This window comes from Tinamus guttatus, unplaced genomic scaffold (assembly GCF_059628265.1).
Source record: "Tinamus guttatus ecotype Peru unplaced genomic scaffold, ASM5962826v1 Tinamus_guttatus_pri_ptg000213l, whole genome shotgun sequence".
Taxonomy (NCBI): domain Eukaryota; kingdom Metazoa; phylum Chordata; class Aves; order Tinamiformes; family Tinamidae; genus Tinamus; species Tinamus guttatus.
In genome coordinates this window covers 12321012-12337543 of record NW_028288747.1, presented here as the reverse complement: position 1 = coordinate 12337543, position 16532 = coordinate 12321012, and the positions used below count along the sequence as shown (strand labels likewise).

Here is a 16532-nt window from a genome sequence, read left to right as displayed (position 1 = left end):
GCAGAGTTGTGAATGCTGTGACTAACAGCAGACGCTGAGTGTGTGCCGCACATGTGGAATGAAGTGCAGAGAAAGCAACGGACCACATCATTTCACAGCAGTCTGCAAAAACCAAGAGAACCAAGAGAAGAGGTATTTAAAAAAAAAAGCCTCAGAACTCGGAGAAGTTCTTCATAAGAGCAATGGGCAAAGCTGCAGTAGGAGATGAGCAGACAGTCAGCATGAATGTGAATGGAAATTACATTAATTATGCAAGCAATGATGATGCTAGAGATAATTATACAACACTCAACTCCCTAGGCTGTGGAAGAAAAGCTGTGTTAGGCTCTCAGGGACTTGCAGATACATAAATAAGTTGGAAAGAAAAAGCCTTAGACTGGAACTGGCGTCCTCAAAGCTGCTCCAGTGAGGTTTATGCTATGCTTGTCTGACAGAAAACCATGGTCACAGACAGCAGCAATTCTTAAGTGCAGTCATGCTCATGCTGCCCTAACAGGTACATACTACAGAAAAGTGAAGTCCCAAGTGAAGGGGACAATGAATCAACTGTTGAAACAAAAGAGCAGTGCCACTATCTGGTGTGCTGTTTGAAGGCCCACACGGCACCATGGGGCACCTCCGAGACCAAAGAGTCTTGGTGTTGTCTGCAGAGTTGTGGGCTTCTGGGTAAAGACGTGGCTGCATCTGACTCATCCCAATGCTGGGCGAGGAAGGAAGACGTAGGAGAAGGGCCTTTGAGGGGTATTTGGGGTCGTGAGGTACGGACATGCCTGAACTGGTGCCACTAGTACCAGAGGAATGAGATGAAAAAGAAAAAATAAAGTCAGATTAATTGTGTGCCTCCAGTGTGTGCACAGCATTACATGACAGCAAGCAGATGTCATGGACTTTGCACAAAACAACCATCTTTCATGGTTTGGTACCCCCCAATATGGGCATAAGCGAATGAGCCACAGCTGGTGCAGGCAGTGGCCATGGTGGACTGGAGTCTGCTCCTCCCAGATCTCACAAATACTGTGCAGGGCACATCAGGCAAACGGGCAACAAAATCAAACTCAGGCAGGGCCAGTGTGATTACTGAATGATCCAACAATCTGCAAATTCAGCACTAAAAAACACAGAATAAAATCCATAGTAAATAGCGTAAAGTATAACCACTTTTTTTTCTTTCTCTGAAATGTCTAGAGTCCATTTGTTGAGTGCAATATTTTTACAGGTGTATATAGTGCAGTTAAAGGGAACTTGTTTCAAATACATGAAATTCAGGTCATTGAAGTAGTCTGAACACCTGCAGACATGAACATCTGAAAAGCTGTTTAAGTTCAGAGCTGTGCTAGACCACCTGATCAAAAGTAGTAAAGAGCTGTAACAGCAGCATTGATAGAGGCCCTAACAATGACATGAACGTAAGGAAGTGGTTTGCCCTAAAGAAGGTCTTGAAAGCAGGTAGGAGGGGGAAGGAGGAGAGAGGTGGGCTGCTGCTAAGCAGAATGGTAGGAGTTAAAGCGTAGTGAAAGGAAATAGCTGAGGCTGTAAAAAAAAAAAAAAAAGCGGAGGGTGGGAAAGGTTGCTGAGACCTGAAAAAATACAGAAGTGACAATCTGTCTGAATAGAGCTTTTACTCATTTTTTTATACCTATCCTTAAAAGTCATTAGATCCTGCATGTTTTGCGGCACAAGAAGCAGAGGAGCAAACATGACATCCCAAACTAGAAATTAGTTGATGGACATGCAACTCGTAGAAAGACTTGCATTTAGTGGTTAAAACCTGATAGGTCACTCTGCTTTTAGGTCACCCTCCACCCATGCTCTCTGCCAGGAGAGCATGGAAAGGTGGTCAAGACCTTTTGCAGCCCAACTTCCTGAAGAAGAATTAAAGGCAAAGTCTGATATTATCTCACAAGAAAAAAAGGAAATTTACTTTACACCTGCACAGTCCCAGGTGTGACACCTCCCCCTAGGCACATGCTCCCCTCCCAGTCCTGCTGATGCCACAGGATTGCAGCACCTCAGTACAGGGCACATACGAGCCCAGGGATGCAGAGGCCAACCATGGGCCCAGTGGAGTGTGTTCCAGGGCCAGGAGCACCCAGGAAGACATTTGACCTTAGGTAGGAGCTGAGGGGGCTGTTCTGCAGTTGCTGGGGGCTGCAGATATGGGCCAGGGTGTGATGGAGCATCCCTGAATGCTTGGGGTGGAGGAGGCTTCTGCGCAGCGGCAGAGCTGTGACACCCAGTGACACCCAGTGGTAGCACCCAGGGTGCAGTAGCATCTGTGACACTGAAAGCTAGGGCTGATTTTTCCTCTGTGCTCTGGAATCTGCACAGCTATTACAACCATCATAAAATCGATATGGAAACCTAAGGTTTGGTGGCCTAAATTTGTAGCTGTTAAGCAAAAGGTTTCCAAGATACAACAAGTTTTCCATGTAACTTGGGAGCTTTTCCCTCTGCTGAGACTGAAGCTCTGGCACTGATCCTACCCAGGTTTGCTGCAGGCTGCTAGGGAGTAGCCTGCCAGCATGCAGCAGTTTGCACAAACAATCTTATTTGCCTGGCGAGTGATCCTGCCCAGATGAAGTGACGCAGAAAGTCTTTGCAACACGTGCCGTGGGACTGGTGCTGTGCTGTGAAGTGCTGCACGCAGGTGGCCAGATGTTAGAGAAAGCGGGTGGCTAGTGATGACACGTGGCTCCCTCAGGGTATGAGTTGTACATTTTGGTGGGTTTCAGCAGGATTTGTTTTTGGAGTGATACAACTATTCTGGGCATAGCTTGGAGCGTAATTTCTGGTCCCACAGCTAGTATTTCAAAGTGTTTGGGATCCACATGCCCATTTGCATGGCATGTCACAAGAACTGTCAGGAAAAGCGCAGTCACAGAGCTGCATGGAGATGAAAGAAGGTAGCAGGCTGGCACACTGTGCTCAAGGGCTCACAGACTCGACGGGCACATTGCAGATGGGAAAGGCAGCATGGCTTTCTGCAGGGTGCGGGGACGGCTCGGCGTCCCCAGGACCGCAGGCCTGCCTCCTCCTCTCTTGGCAAGCAAGCGGACAGGAACGTGGCCGAGAGGAAAAGGCACTTCTGACATCTGATTCATTTGGTCTATTCCAGACATCAGCGAGGTGAACTGTGCCCCAGAACAGCAGTGTTTCTCCCTGCTACTGTAAAAGGAGACACTCAGGTGTCTACACAGGGACATCTGAAGATAGGGAGATTGATCCACCCTTCCCTATTTATCCTGGACAACAGTTAGCACAGCTTTTGGGATCCTCCTGTGTCCTTCATGGTGCTGATCTGGTGAGTCTTGCCTCCGCCACCACCTCTGCAGGTACGTAGCAGCAGGACAGGTGAAGCCTCCCTTCCTATGGCTTTCTGTCTCCAGGCTGGATGAATTCAGTTCAGATTGCAGCATTTTCCCTTAACCTGTTTGTATATTCTCATGAATACTTTAAGAACTGAGTATCTCTACCGTTTTTGATCATCCATCAGATTTAGGTGACACCTGCCAACAAATTAACAAGTGCTGGAGAGGAGAGAGACAAGCAGAGACATGATACTAGTTTTCTTATGAACTCCAGTTAATAGAATGATGATCTTATTCCTCTGATAAGCCCAATCCTTAGGGAAAATCTTTTCAGTGTATTCAGCTAGATAGGCAGAAGATGTGGATGCTGTTGTTGAAACTCTGGGTGGAGGGATAATAAAATAGACTTCTACTTGCATTAAACACTTTATATTACTACTCCACTGAGAGGGATGGAGGCACTTGTCACAGTGATTGCTTCTTTTTGAAGCTAATTGCACTTTAAAGGTGTTTCCTATAACTATTATTTGATGTAGAGTCAAATAAAGCTCAAAGGAATTAAAGACAAATGTAAGCTTACAGGGATATTTGTTTGAAGTTGAACTTCTGCATCATCTAAGGCTTTTTCTACCATGTAGATCTGCAGCATTTAATCTCACTGCAACCATTCCAGAGGTTTCCCACAAGGTAGGATGTAAAGGCAACTGAGACTAGTTGTCGGGCTTACAATTTTTTGAGACAGGGATAGATGTGGAGGTGAGGACTGTGTGGTGTAAATGCATGGCCTGATGCTAATGCAAAACTAGAGCCTTCCTCTTTAACCATCCTCACTTATAAAATGGTCTGCAAGAGCCTCGCTGGATGGACTAAATCTGAAGAAGGAATCTACAGTTCATTGTGACCGACAGTGAAGCTCGTCTGTACTCAGATTTTAAGAAATTCGTTTCCTAACATGAGTTAGGTCTAGCAATTTAAATGAAATATTGTTCATCAATTACACTTTAAGGTTAAGACCGCAGAATCTTTCATCACATTGTGGAGAAATTTATGTGATCACACAGCATAAATGTGGCACTCTCTCCAGCAGAGAATGGAAATTATTAAACTGGGCACAGGCTCAGTGAACTGCAGCATGGAAGAAGAGAAGGCTCTGACTCATCCATGCTGCAGAGAACCGCATGAGACTGCAGTTTCACTTTTTGATGTGGTCTCATTAGAGCTGTGAACGCTGGGTGAATTATTACAGTGAACCACTGTTCCTTCCACCTGGCTAAACACTTGGTAATTTTACTTCAGGCTCTGGGGAAAGCGAGCTCAAGCTGCTGCAGTTGGTGCTGTGCCCACAGTTTAAGTAATATTTCAGACCCTCACACGTTCAGGAAGGAACCAGACTCCCCCATCCACCCTTTCCTTCATTTACTTCATGGCTGAGTAAAGGAAGTACAAAAGGAGTGGGTCTTGTCCTTCAAGGCCTGTCACTGTGCCCCTGGGGACCTTTGTGGTCTCCAGGCCTGTCAAGAGAGGACACAGCACATCCTCATGCCGATACAAGGAAACTATATATATTTTTTTCCTTAATGTTCACTACCCCTTAGGTAAAACTTCACCTGAAGGGTTCTTTGATCAGAGATTTCAGGACAAAAAAATGTTCCCTCACTGAGAAGTTTTTCATCTGCATCAACTCCATACTCACATCAGAAATGTGACCGCTAATGAGCTGGGGACTCTTGCTTGTTCTGATGGTACACAGCAGAAATAACTCTGCAGAAAGTCAGTCTACCACAGCTTTTTCAGCACTGTACAGGGTACAGTAATATCAGCATAAAGGTCAGTGGGAATAGGCAGATGGCCAGAATATCGGAGTGTCTGTCTTGCTATCACAAAATCACAGAAGAGCAGGGACCTCTGGAGATGGTCTGATCCAACCCTGCTGCTCAAGCATGGTGGCCTAGAGCAGGTTGCTCAAGTTATACGTAAGAGCATTTATGGCAGAGGGCATTTTCTTCTCCAACATTTTGAAAAAGTGCATTATAATTCCCCTACCCACTGCTTTCAGCGGCTGCACCTACCTTTTGATGCAAGAGCAGATATGCAGGTACGTAGAAATATGATCCCGCAGCCACGCCATGTTCCTCCTTCCCAGGTCCCCTCCCCAGTGCCATCGCGGGTGTCCCAGTGCCTCGGGCACTGTGCGCAAGCTCGGAGGTGTGTGGGAGCACATCGGCCGCGGCGCCGCTGCCTGCCACAGTGCTCCCCATCGCAGCAGCTGGGAAGCGGCAGCCTGTAGCTCAGGGCGCTCGCAGGAAACGGGCCAGCTTCATCTTCTGTCCTGGTGCTGCTCGAACTCACGTCCTGGGGGGTAACCCAGCTGCCGAGCAGCAGTGTGAACAAGCACCTCTGCCCTCACCAGAACAATGAAGGACAGACAGAAAACAAGGCTCAACACGTGGCCACGCAGCATGGAGATCAGAGCTCTTGCCTGCCCAGAGACGTGGGCTCAGAGCCCTCCGTGCAGGGCCGTCCCTGACAGGGAGCCCAAACACCAGGGATCACCTAGTGACATCCTCCACAACCAGGGCCTGCCTATACGTTCCTCCTTCATCTCCATTCCTCTCCATGAGTCACCAACTCCTGCCCAGATTGACCAAGGGGGCAGAGGTGCTGGCCTTTCCTTAAAGCACATATTTGAAGATTTGTTCACAGGATGCTGATTTTTGGGGTCTGTGTTAGCAGCTTCCATGAGACCTCTTTTCTCATGCCCCTTGAGGAATTCAGAGTGTAGATACATGATTAAATTACTTTGGAGAAAGCTGCTTGGCTAAAGTACCTCTAGCAGGCGGCGCCTGGGTGAATGCTCCCGCTCTGTGACGATGCGAGAAGTTTTACCTTGCATTTTGCACCTGGATAATTACCATGGAGTGAATGACACACTGCAAATTCACACCATCAATTAATCTCTTTGTGTACCCATGCTCTGAAGCAAAGGAACATCCTGTTTCAGGAGTGTGGGTGAGGGGAGATGTGAGGGAGACACCCTGTCAAAAGAAACACTTCTGAGTGCATTTGGTAGGAAAATCAAGGGGTTGAGAAATGTTGCAATCACAAATTCTGTGCCTGCAGACTTATCTGCAGATCCAGTTGTCTTGGATTCAAAGGCAGCACCTGCAGCACACCAGAGCTTGACCTGCCCTGGAGACCAGCATGGAGAAAGGATCACTTGGAAATGGGGTGGCATTTTCAAGTGAGGTGCCAATGTCCTAATTAAAATGGGTAAGCACCCTAATTCCTTCTTCTGGGTTCTTGCAGACACAAAAAGAAGATTAAGAGAAAAGAATATATATATATATTGCTTGCCTCTGCAAGATGAGATGGTGAAATTGCATTTCAATTGCTCTTTAGCAGTATGGAGGCCTGGAGTTAGATATGCCCCTGATCTAAAATGTTGGCGCAGAGTATCTTTCTTTGCTCCCTGTGCTCATCTTGGGCTTGGCTGCACTTTACTCATGTATTTAATGACTGAACTGTCATTTAATTTTGCTGCACAGAATGCCCTTTGAGAGCCATTAGAAGTCTTTATTTTGTATCACACATTGATTCCCCGCCTTAAGAAGTTGCTCTCCTCTCTTCAGAGTCTCATCCCTGCCCACATCCCCACCTCTTGCATGGCTTTGCAGTGAACTGGAAAAGGAACCGACCTGGCTCGAAAATGCTGCAGTGTTGAATCAAGCTTTTTTTTTTTTTTTTTTTTTTTTTTCCTGGAACTTCAGCCACCAATGCCAGCTTCTGAGTAAAATATACATATCACAGATTGCACCAGGGGCTGGCAATACCTGATGGCAGGGCTGTAGCAAAGGTGTGAAGCACCTGAAAACCCAAGGCAGATACGGCAATGAGAAGGTAGGTCTCCACTCATTTCTGTCTGTGAGGTGCAGAGCTGGAGCCTGATGTGGGGCAGCAGGAGACCTCTGGATGTAGGAGCTTCTCATGCAGGACATGAGCATGCACCTGTATCACCACAGCTCTCGTGCCCTGTGCATGGCCCTGCGCGCCAGCTGTGCAAGGTGCAGGTGCATGAAACGCTTGAGCTGCTGCTGAACGTTGCTTCTCCCACAACACTGAAAATGGTTTTGTAACTGCTGCGTTAAACTAGAGGAGGAGAGAATGGAAGAAAGAACCAGAAGCCTGTGGGATCTTGAAGGCCATGTACTTGATAATGAGACATTGCTGTGTTTGAGCATGCAGAAACTCACAGTTGATGCCCAGAACAGAGCAGCATGTGTCTCCCATGCGCTGCTTTTCCACAAGCTTCCTGCATTTGCAGTGTGCCTGTTTCCCCAATCAAAAAACAAAGGGAACAGCGCTTCCATTCACATAAGATAGTTCATATGAACTAATTCAGTGCTTCTGATACAGAAAAAGTGCCAGGCAGTTCTGGAAGGCTTCTCCCTGGGAAGCTGCCTTAGCTCAGGTTTGTAGCTACTGCTAAGAAAAGCAAAAAACATGTATGTTTTAAGTTACTATTTTTTTTTTCTGCCTGACATTAAGCAGTCATGTTAGGGCTTGGTGTTAAAATATCCTCCTCGTTCTGGAGTTTCTTACCCAGGCTCAGATAATGTGGCTGAGCTACTTGCGCTCTGCACTGGTTGGTGGATGAGCTGCAGAACACGAAACAGCCTAACCACAGAGACCTGTTTTCTTTCTGCACCGGAAACACCTGCCAAAAAGGCTGTGTTCACTCAGACCCTATGTAGAAAAGCCCTGAATTAATCTCCCATCCATATATTAATAGGTTGTGAGATGATCTTTGGTACATTGATTTAAATATAATGCAGTTCATTGTTTTACTTCACCAGGTGAACAGCTAACATAACGGTGCCTGGAAATAAACTTCTGTTAAATGCATTTTTCAACACTGCTAATTCACTATGTACAGTCAGTTCACATTTTCTTCACCTGACTGAAAAGAACTTGGAAAAAATAAATTGTATTGGGATGATTAAATGCAACTTGCGAGCAAACAAAGCACTTTATACAACAAGGCATTAGGCAGAGACCTGCTGGCCCCGATCTGGAGGCCCAGTGCCTTGTTCAGCTTGGAGCGCAATCTGTGAGGCCTCTTGGTCTTCCCAAGCCCGGGCCACCAGGCAGAAGAGGGTGTTTTCCACGTCTCCCATGTGCCATGTGTGAGCAGGTGCAGGCAGCTTTTGGCAAACTGTCTAGATCCAGTTCATTTTCTGTGTGTGCTATTTGCCCAGTAACAAGATGACAGTTTCAGTGCTGAAGATGTTAGTGGGGACAATATCTATGATCCCAGAAAGCTGCCCCTTTAGTCCTGGAGACCCTCTGGTGAAAACAGCAGTAGTAACTCCAAATGGGCTATTAAGGTTGTAACACCTATGTGGGAAGGGGTAAGAAGAGAAAAGCTGAGTGGGAAAGTCACCTAGGGGAATGCTTTTGCTTAGCATCAATTCGTAGGCTGGATTGCCTTGTGCAAACCTGAAAGTGCTCCAGCACACACGCTTCAATCATGACCTAAGGGAGGCAGCCTTAAGCTGCACCCATCCACCGAGTGTCCTGCCCAGGAATGCAGATAGGTATCAACAGATAAGGTATCGAGTTCCCTAATTAGACTGTGTCCAGGGATAATGCAGATGGGAGACAGCCTGGATAGTGAGCCCTCTATGGACCCTCACGTCTGCGTCGGGTGAGGTTTGTGCATGGGGCATTCAGCCCCACCACCCCTTAGGATGGGGCCGTCCCTCCCTGTCTTGGCCTTGTCCTGAGTTCCTTTCAGGGCTCTGCAGAGATGAAGGCAGTGAGCAATCCTGCAGACAGTGGTGACACTGAGGGCTGAGTGTGCGTGTCGAAGGAAGGTGGCACAGGGTTTCAAGCTGTGGTATCCTGAAGGGTTTGTTATGAGCACCACCCAGTGTAGAGCACCTCTCAGGACATGGTGGCTGTGTCTCCTACATGTCTCCCAGCCTTCTGGTTTGCAGCAGGTGTGCTTTTGTGAAGCTACCAAGTCATGACAAGAGTAGATGATCAAGAGAGTTCCACTGTTGCATTGACAAAATGGATTTTTCTTGGATTAAATTATGATGCAAACTATACCTCAGTGCTAATAGGAAGGAACACACAGCCCTGAAACATGAGTGGGGTGCATCACACCTGAAATACTCCTGGATGTTTTTAGACAACATGCTGTTTTCTTTTTCTCTTTTTATAAAAGATAAACTTCTTTCCTTTTTTGAAGCCTATATGGGATTTCCTCATACACTGTGCACAGGCTAAACCTGTCAATTACATGTGCAGGTTCACTCTGTTGCGTGACTAACAAGAGCGCATTTTAGTAGACTCTTCTGTGCTCTTTACCGTTCAATCTCCTAAGGAATTTTATTCTCAAAGCCCGCAACAGGCAAACCCTGCAAAAGACGCCTGCAGCATGAGCAGGCACGAGGTCTCACGCTGCCTAGCAGAAGGGGGTGAGAAGCAGCTGGGTGTAAAGTGACCTTGCAGCTGTGCTAACAAGTGTGCTGTTGTGAAAGCCAAGACGAATCCAAGTCTAAACTTGGAGGATCCAGTTCCTAAGGTTTCATTTCCATGTAGAGCTTGGTTGCTACCCCCAGTCTTTAACTTACATGGACTTCTTGAGGATCATGTTTAAATACAACTTCTCTGTAGACTAGCAGGCGGGTCCAACTGGTGGCACTGCTAGGGTAGTATGTGGTGAAGCTCTCTATTTAGGTCTAAGTGATTCCCCTTCATTAGGAAATCACTTACACTATAACAATGCAAAGTTTTACCAGTCTAATGTATACAGTGCTCATTAACTGGTCCCTGAAACCTCCCTGGAAATTTCAACAACACATTAATTATGGGCAATTTGTGTTCACTTGTCTGGATTTGTTATCCAGTTGTTGCAGTAGTAACTTTGCCTCAAGGATGCACAGGATGCACAAAAATTCTGTAAGAAGACAGTCCTGGGAAGACATTAGGGTGTTAATTTGATTAAATATTTTATTTTTTGTCATTTGTGTTTGAGCAATTTTCTCCACTAGGAAAAATAACCTTTGCCATTTGGAAATTGCTTACCTAGCTGATGAGGAGCTATTCTGGGACATCTGTTCCGTACACTGGCATTTAGCAGATTCTTATGCTTTTTTTTGTGCTATATTTTTTTTGTTCCTCCTCCATCCTTCCCTGTTTGATCGGCTTTGCCGAGATCAGTGCTGGGGATGCCCAGAGCGGCTTTCCTGTCTCCGAGCTCGCTGCAGTGAGCTCTCCACCCTTCCCTATTCTAGCTCTGAGGCACTGTAGAGAAGAATCATGCTTCCCTTTGTTGAGATTATGTTACTGCCACAAATATTCTGCTTTCTATCTGGGGCAGGCTGGAATCCTTTTCTCTCTCGGGAATTTAAAGAGCAAGAGCATTTACCACCACTCACTGCAGCTGGAAGCATTATGCCCCTCTTCCTTGGAAAGAATATCCATGCCCTTTTAGAGTTGACTGGAGAGTTGCTGGGTAGGATGGAATGAACTCGGAGCTGCACACCTGAGGAGAGCCTCCAGGCTGGTGTCCCTTGTGTCACACTGACCACTGCTGCCTGCTACACTTTTGTGAATTACTTAGGAGCTTTTATCATAGCCCAAGGGATAGCAAAATGGGTCCTCCCATTACTTTCACTCAATCTATCATTGCCACATGCCAAACACCAGGTCAGGATGGAAAACTGTGATCACATAAGACATAAGGCCTAAAAGCATCATACACATGAAGTACAAATCAAATACACACCAAGGAAACAAAATTCCTTGGTCTACAATTGCATCTTATGGCTTTGCAATACTCTGTCATTACATGATAATGAAAGGTGAGGGAGTTTGCTTATGATCCTGCTTCCCTGATGTTGGTGACTCAGTCTGCATTGCAGCTCTGATTCTTTCACAAGTACTCAGTGCTCTCATTACTAAGTGTCAGTTATTATACTGTATTTTTCATAGTGTTCCTTGCTACAACCAAAGGCTCTTTTGATCTCAGATGGGTCTTTTGATATTTAAACTTCATTTCAGTTAAAGGCTTTTTCCGGTCAGTACCTGGTTTGATCTGCCCTTTGAAAGAGGGGCTCAGGGAAGGTGCCTAAGAAGTTTTAGGGGAACAAGCTCACACTGGTAGGGGAAGGACAGGATTGAAGCAGCAGCTCTAACCTAAACTATGGGGCAGAGCAACAGTGCCAGCTTCCTTGGATGTTGTTAGGGTAACAGCTAAATCCTCCCTGTATCTATAGCTTCCCATCACCAATTACTAGCTAGCTTCACTTCTCATTCCATGAGACAATAAAGGATACACGTTTATACCAAGCTATCTCACCACCACCGTGATTAATAAAAAGCCTTTGACTGGGCACAGCACAAAAAAATCATTAAAAATGCAGTTTATTGATAAAATTCAGAAGTATCAAAAGACTGAGATGTCAGAAATACTGACAGAACATATTGTGTAGCATGCAAGCTGACCCACCAGAATTTAAAATCAAAGTTCACAATTTTCAAAACCCTTTGCAGGGAGACTAACTTTCTGCAAGTTCCCCTTTTTCTCTGTAACTTTACAGAGTGTAAACTTTATCCTGTAGAATCATGTCAGCATTGCAGAAGATATCCCTTAACTATGGAGGCCCAAGGCAGCTGGAACTGGGTCCTTCAGGATTTTAATCACCAGCTTGCTATTTGTCTAACAGCTTCATCAGAATACCCATGTGTTATTGCTGTTACAACAGTGCTCAGTCAAAAGGAATGCATGCCATACTGCTCTGGGGGAAGCCCAACAAGCCCAAGAGTGCAGAGAAAGACTGCAAGGAACTCCCTCCTGCTCATGCGGACACAGTCTGAATGCACAAAGAGAAGCCCCTCTCCTCACAGCCATGCTGCTACATAGATCCAGACAGCTTCTACGTGACATACCCTCGTCTCTCTAGATGGTCCCAGTCTGACCAAAAACCTCTCCCAGCCTGCACCAGAAGGATGCAAGCAAAGCAGGGTGCTCCCTTTGGTCAGCTGGAGGTCACTCAAATACAGGAGCTTTGGCTGTGCCACACTTTGGTGACTCACCACCATCTCCTGCAAAGGGCGCCAAAAAAAGCCACAATCAACAGGGCATGGAAAAACACACAGTCATAGGGAGAGTTGCACAGAGACTCCAGAGCCCCCAGGAGAGATCTTAGCACTTCGAGAGTTACAGGTTTGAAGGTCCAGTCCTACATTTAAACCTTCTTATCATGTGACAGGTAACAGGATCCTGAAGAGGATCAGAATGACCTGATAGCTTGGAAATGAAGGACAACGCTTCCACATATGCTGTTATTTTCAGAGATGGCAGATTCTGGGATTCCATGACCACCAAGAACTCTTTCACTTGATCTGCTGGGATTGGCCAGACTGCAAGCAGCACCATGGCTTCCCTAAAAGGGAGAAAACTCTTCAGGTCTTCATGGTAGTCCTGCCAAACATGGCTATCCCTCAAGTCCTCCAGCAGGGCCAGAGTCTTCAGGGGCCAAAGACCCAAGCACTGGTTCTCAGCAGTCCAGCTCAGCTCACCTGATGAGAAAAAGAAACTGCTTTAGCAGCAGCTAACAAGGCTGTGCTGTGAACAACAAGCAGACAAAAGAGTCCTCTCAACACCTCACTCTCTCTCTCTGAAAAACGCTTTTGCCTTCTTAGAAGCCTCACCTGAAGGCTGGAGCTAAGGCCATATCTGCACTGCCCAGCCCTCCACCCGCTCCCCAGGGCTGCACTTACCAGCTCCTTCATCACCTCAGGCCTCTGCCCCGGCACACCTGGCCAGCTCTAGCCATTCCATGCCGGGCTGCCGCTGCAGCAGCCCCAGCGGTGCCCAGAAAGGCGAAGGGGCGACAGACGGCTTGGCCCAAGTGGCGCAGCTCCCACGGCGCTATGGACAACATGGCCGCAACACTCCCCAAACCCCGAATGCAAAGTAAGAGAAACAGTCAGCCGCGCCACGCTCGCCTTTTATAGCCGAGTCCCTACTGCTAGCCAATCAGTGCGCTCTGCGTTGGCCCGGGCTGTCCCTTATCCAATCAGTGAGCAGCCGGCGGCCATGCTGGGAACGCCCCGCTAAGGCATCGCTTATCACTCGTTAGGCCCTAACAGCCGCTTCGCACCGGCGGCCGCGCCCCGGGGGAGGGACTAGCGCTGTCATCACCGCCCCACGCACCCGCATGCAGCCAATGGCAGCGCTCCAGCGACCCGAAGAGCCAATTGGAGGGGGAGGGGCGCGCTAGCAGCGGCTATAAAAGGGCCTGCGTGGCCGCGATTGCGTATTTAGGGGCTGTGCTGGGGCTAGTGGCACGTCCGGCAGCCGTTCCTCCTTCTGGGAGATGCTGGCGCTGGAACCGGGCAGGAAGTGGTTGGAGCAGGGCCTTGCCGGGCAGGGAGCTGCATGGAGAGCGGCGGGCAGCGCCAGTGGGGCTGATGTGGCGGTCGGTGAGTGTGGGCTGGGGGATCTGTGCCCCGCGGCTTGCGGGCGTTGCTTGTTGTTCACTGTCTGCCTTGACTCTGGCTGGCCTGTTTGCTTGGATATGTTTAGATATCCTTGTGAGGGAGAAACTGGGGAGAGGCTGAGGCTTTGGGAGGCCTTGAGTGAGCTCCAATTTCTCATTGGGGAAGGGTCTGCCTCCTGTAGGAACATGCCTTCAATTGTGTCCTGCATGCTGAAACAGAAAAGTTTGGCTTTAAATTTTTCCTTTGCTACTTTTCTATGGGAATCTTCAATAAATCTGTAAGTTGCAAAAGCATTGCTAGCCTAATGCCTGAAATAGCCTTGGTATCTTGTGTATAGTCTTGTGAATGTGCAAAATATCTTGTTCTGCTCCCCCTCTGATGGGTGTAGCTGAATATGACTGGAATGCCTTGGGACAAATAAAATCCCAGCTGAGCATTGCTCAGGAGTGTGTGGAACTGAGGGTCCCTCTCTTAGCATTGCTTCACTTCTGCCCATTGCCAGCTTGTGCTAATGAAGATCCTTTCTTGTAGGAAGGCAGCTTGGGTGGGCTCCCAAGCACTGCCTGGGACCTTGGCCTCTGAAGACTTTGTCACTGTTGGAGTGCTCAGGGAATGGCGGGCTTTGGCAAGCCTGCCTCGAAGGACTGAAGAAGTTCCCTGACTTTAGGAAAAACATGGAAATACCTGCCACATGGCAAATTCCAGAGGATCACATTAGAGGATTTTTGGCTGTGGAATCTCTTTACTCAGCCTCAAAGACACTGATGTATGTGGTTGCACAGTCTTATGTGTCCAGGTTGACTGGTCACCCTGGTCCTCTGGAAGATCCCCTCACTCGCTGCATGGTGTTACGCTTGAGGCGTTGAGCAGGCATCCTCAGGGATAGGCACTCCTCTATAACCATAGAGGTATTGCGATCCCTTTTAGGAGCCCTAGAGTCTGTATGCCTGTCCTATTATGAATGCTTACTCTTTCGTGCCCTATTACTGTAGCTTTCTTTGGGGCTCTTCGGATGGAGGAGATGGTGACTAAGCTCCGGAATGTTTTGCGACCAGAGCTGCTGTTCTCGTGTGACCTCCAGCTGACAGAAAGGGTAGCAGTGCTCTGCACAGCCTGCATGCGCGTCGGGAGAGACTCGTCATCAGCCTGGGGCTCTCGGGAGAGCCCTGGGTTTGCCCGGTGCTGGCCCTGCACAGCTACTTGTGGGTCTGGCCACGCCGGGACGGGCCGCTCTTCGTGTGCCGCAACAGCGCGTGCGTGACGCGGAGGGAGCTGGTGGCGGTTCTGTGGGATGCCCTGCGGCGGCTGGGCCTGCGTGCGGAGCAGTACGGGGTGCACTCCTGACTAGGCACCGCTGTCACCACCCTCAGTGGGGCCAGCTGCAAAGCTGAAGCTAAGGAGTTAGTCATCCTGTAGTGCGGAATCCTTGTGGTATTTTGCAGTAATTTAGTATTAACATCTGTAAGGGATGTTGTGTTTCAGAATGAAATGATTTCTGCCACTTCTACTCTACGTGGATGTATAGTAGTAGTAAAGGATGGGGAGAGTGTGTCAAAAGGTGCCTTGGTTTTCATCTGTCTGTCTTGACAGAGAAGTCTGAAAATACTTCTATCTTAAACTAATAAAAACTTCCTTTTTTATAAGGTCTCTGCCTACTAGTAATATTTTTCACCCAGAACACTTGTAGACTTGTTTTTTAGAGCAGTAAATGACCAACAGATTGAGTTTGAAGGAACACTCATGCACTTTAAGGTTATGGGTTAACTTTAGTTAACATTACATGTTAACTGCATGCTCTCTTACAGCAGATTGCTTTTTGTATTAAAATGTAAAAAGCTGCTGTGCTGGAGAAAATGCTACCAAGGTAAGGAAAATAAGTTTCACTATTAGCCTAATAACAGATACTAAGAGTTGAGGTTTTACAAAGCATCTGTATTCATAAGGTACAAGGCAATGGCCTGAATAACAAGGTTCTGAAAATATATCACTTAATCTTCTATCTGCAATTCCCTCTGAGCATAATTAGTCTAATCAGAACTTTAAATAATTAAAATAGCAACAGTTTGCTCAACAGTTAATTATTTCCTTAAGGTGTGTTACTGTCTTAAACCTTTTTTTTTTTTTCTCCTGAATTTTAAGGCTGTCTTAAACTTGAGCAGTTCTCAATCTTGGTCTTGGCAAAGTACAATGATTTGAGAACTTCTAACCTGGAAATTAGAGTTATATGCTGTTTGTTAGCCTATGTCTACATGTGCTTTTCAGTATTTGGCTGGGTTGGGAAGGAATTGATGGGTCTAGCAGTTTGTTTAATCCGGCCGAGCGCTATACTGAGCAAGTTTATTAATAATCCTTGTTACTGTCACTGCTCTGCATGATCAATGCATGGATCAATGTAATTGCTAAACTGTCTAGTGTTTGAATCTCACTCTGTGTCTATTTGCTAACAAATTGTTGGGTGCTAGATGAGTCAAGCCTGTCTTAACCTTCAGTAAAAATTCCATGGGATTTCTGTGAGATCTCTGGTTACCAGAAGTTAACACTGTCCGTGTAGGCCACCACCAATGAACTGCTCTCTGCTGTGTGGCACAAGGGATGTTTGTGTTCACTGTAGGACTTACTACAGTGTGACAAGACTTAAATGATTGCTATCATATCTAACCTTCTCTTGAGATCTTTGTTCTGGCTGCAGTTCAGCCAAAAGCTATTTGT

General features: G+C 47.0%; 2 pseudogenes; one reads left to right on the top strand and one right to left on the bottom strand.

Moving 5' to 3' along the window:
- Window positions 1–12089: 12089 nt before the first annotated feature.
- LOC148594705 (uncharacterized) lies at window positions 12090–13264 on the bottom strand (annotated as a pseudogene).
- LOC148594704 (uncharacterized) lies at window positions 13263–15239 on the top strand (annotated as a pseudogene).
- Window positions 15240–16532: the final 1293 nt, after the last annotated feature.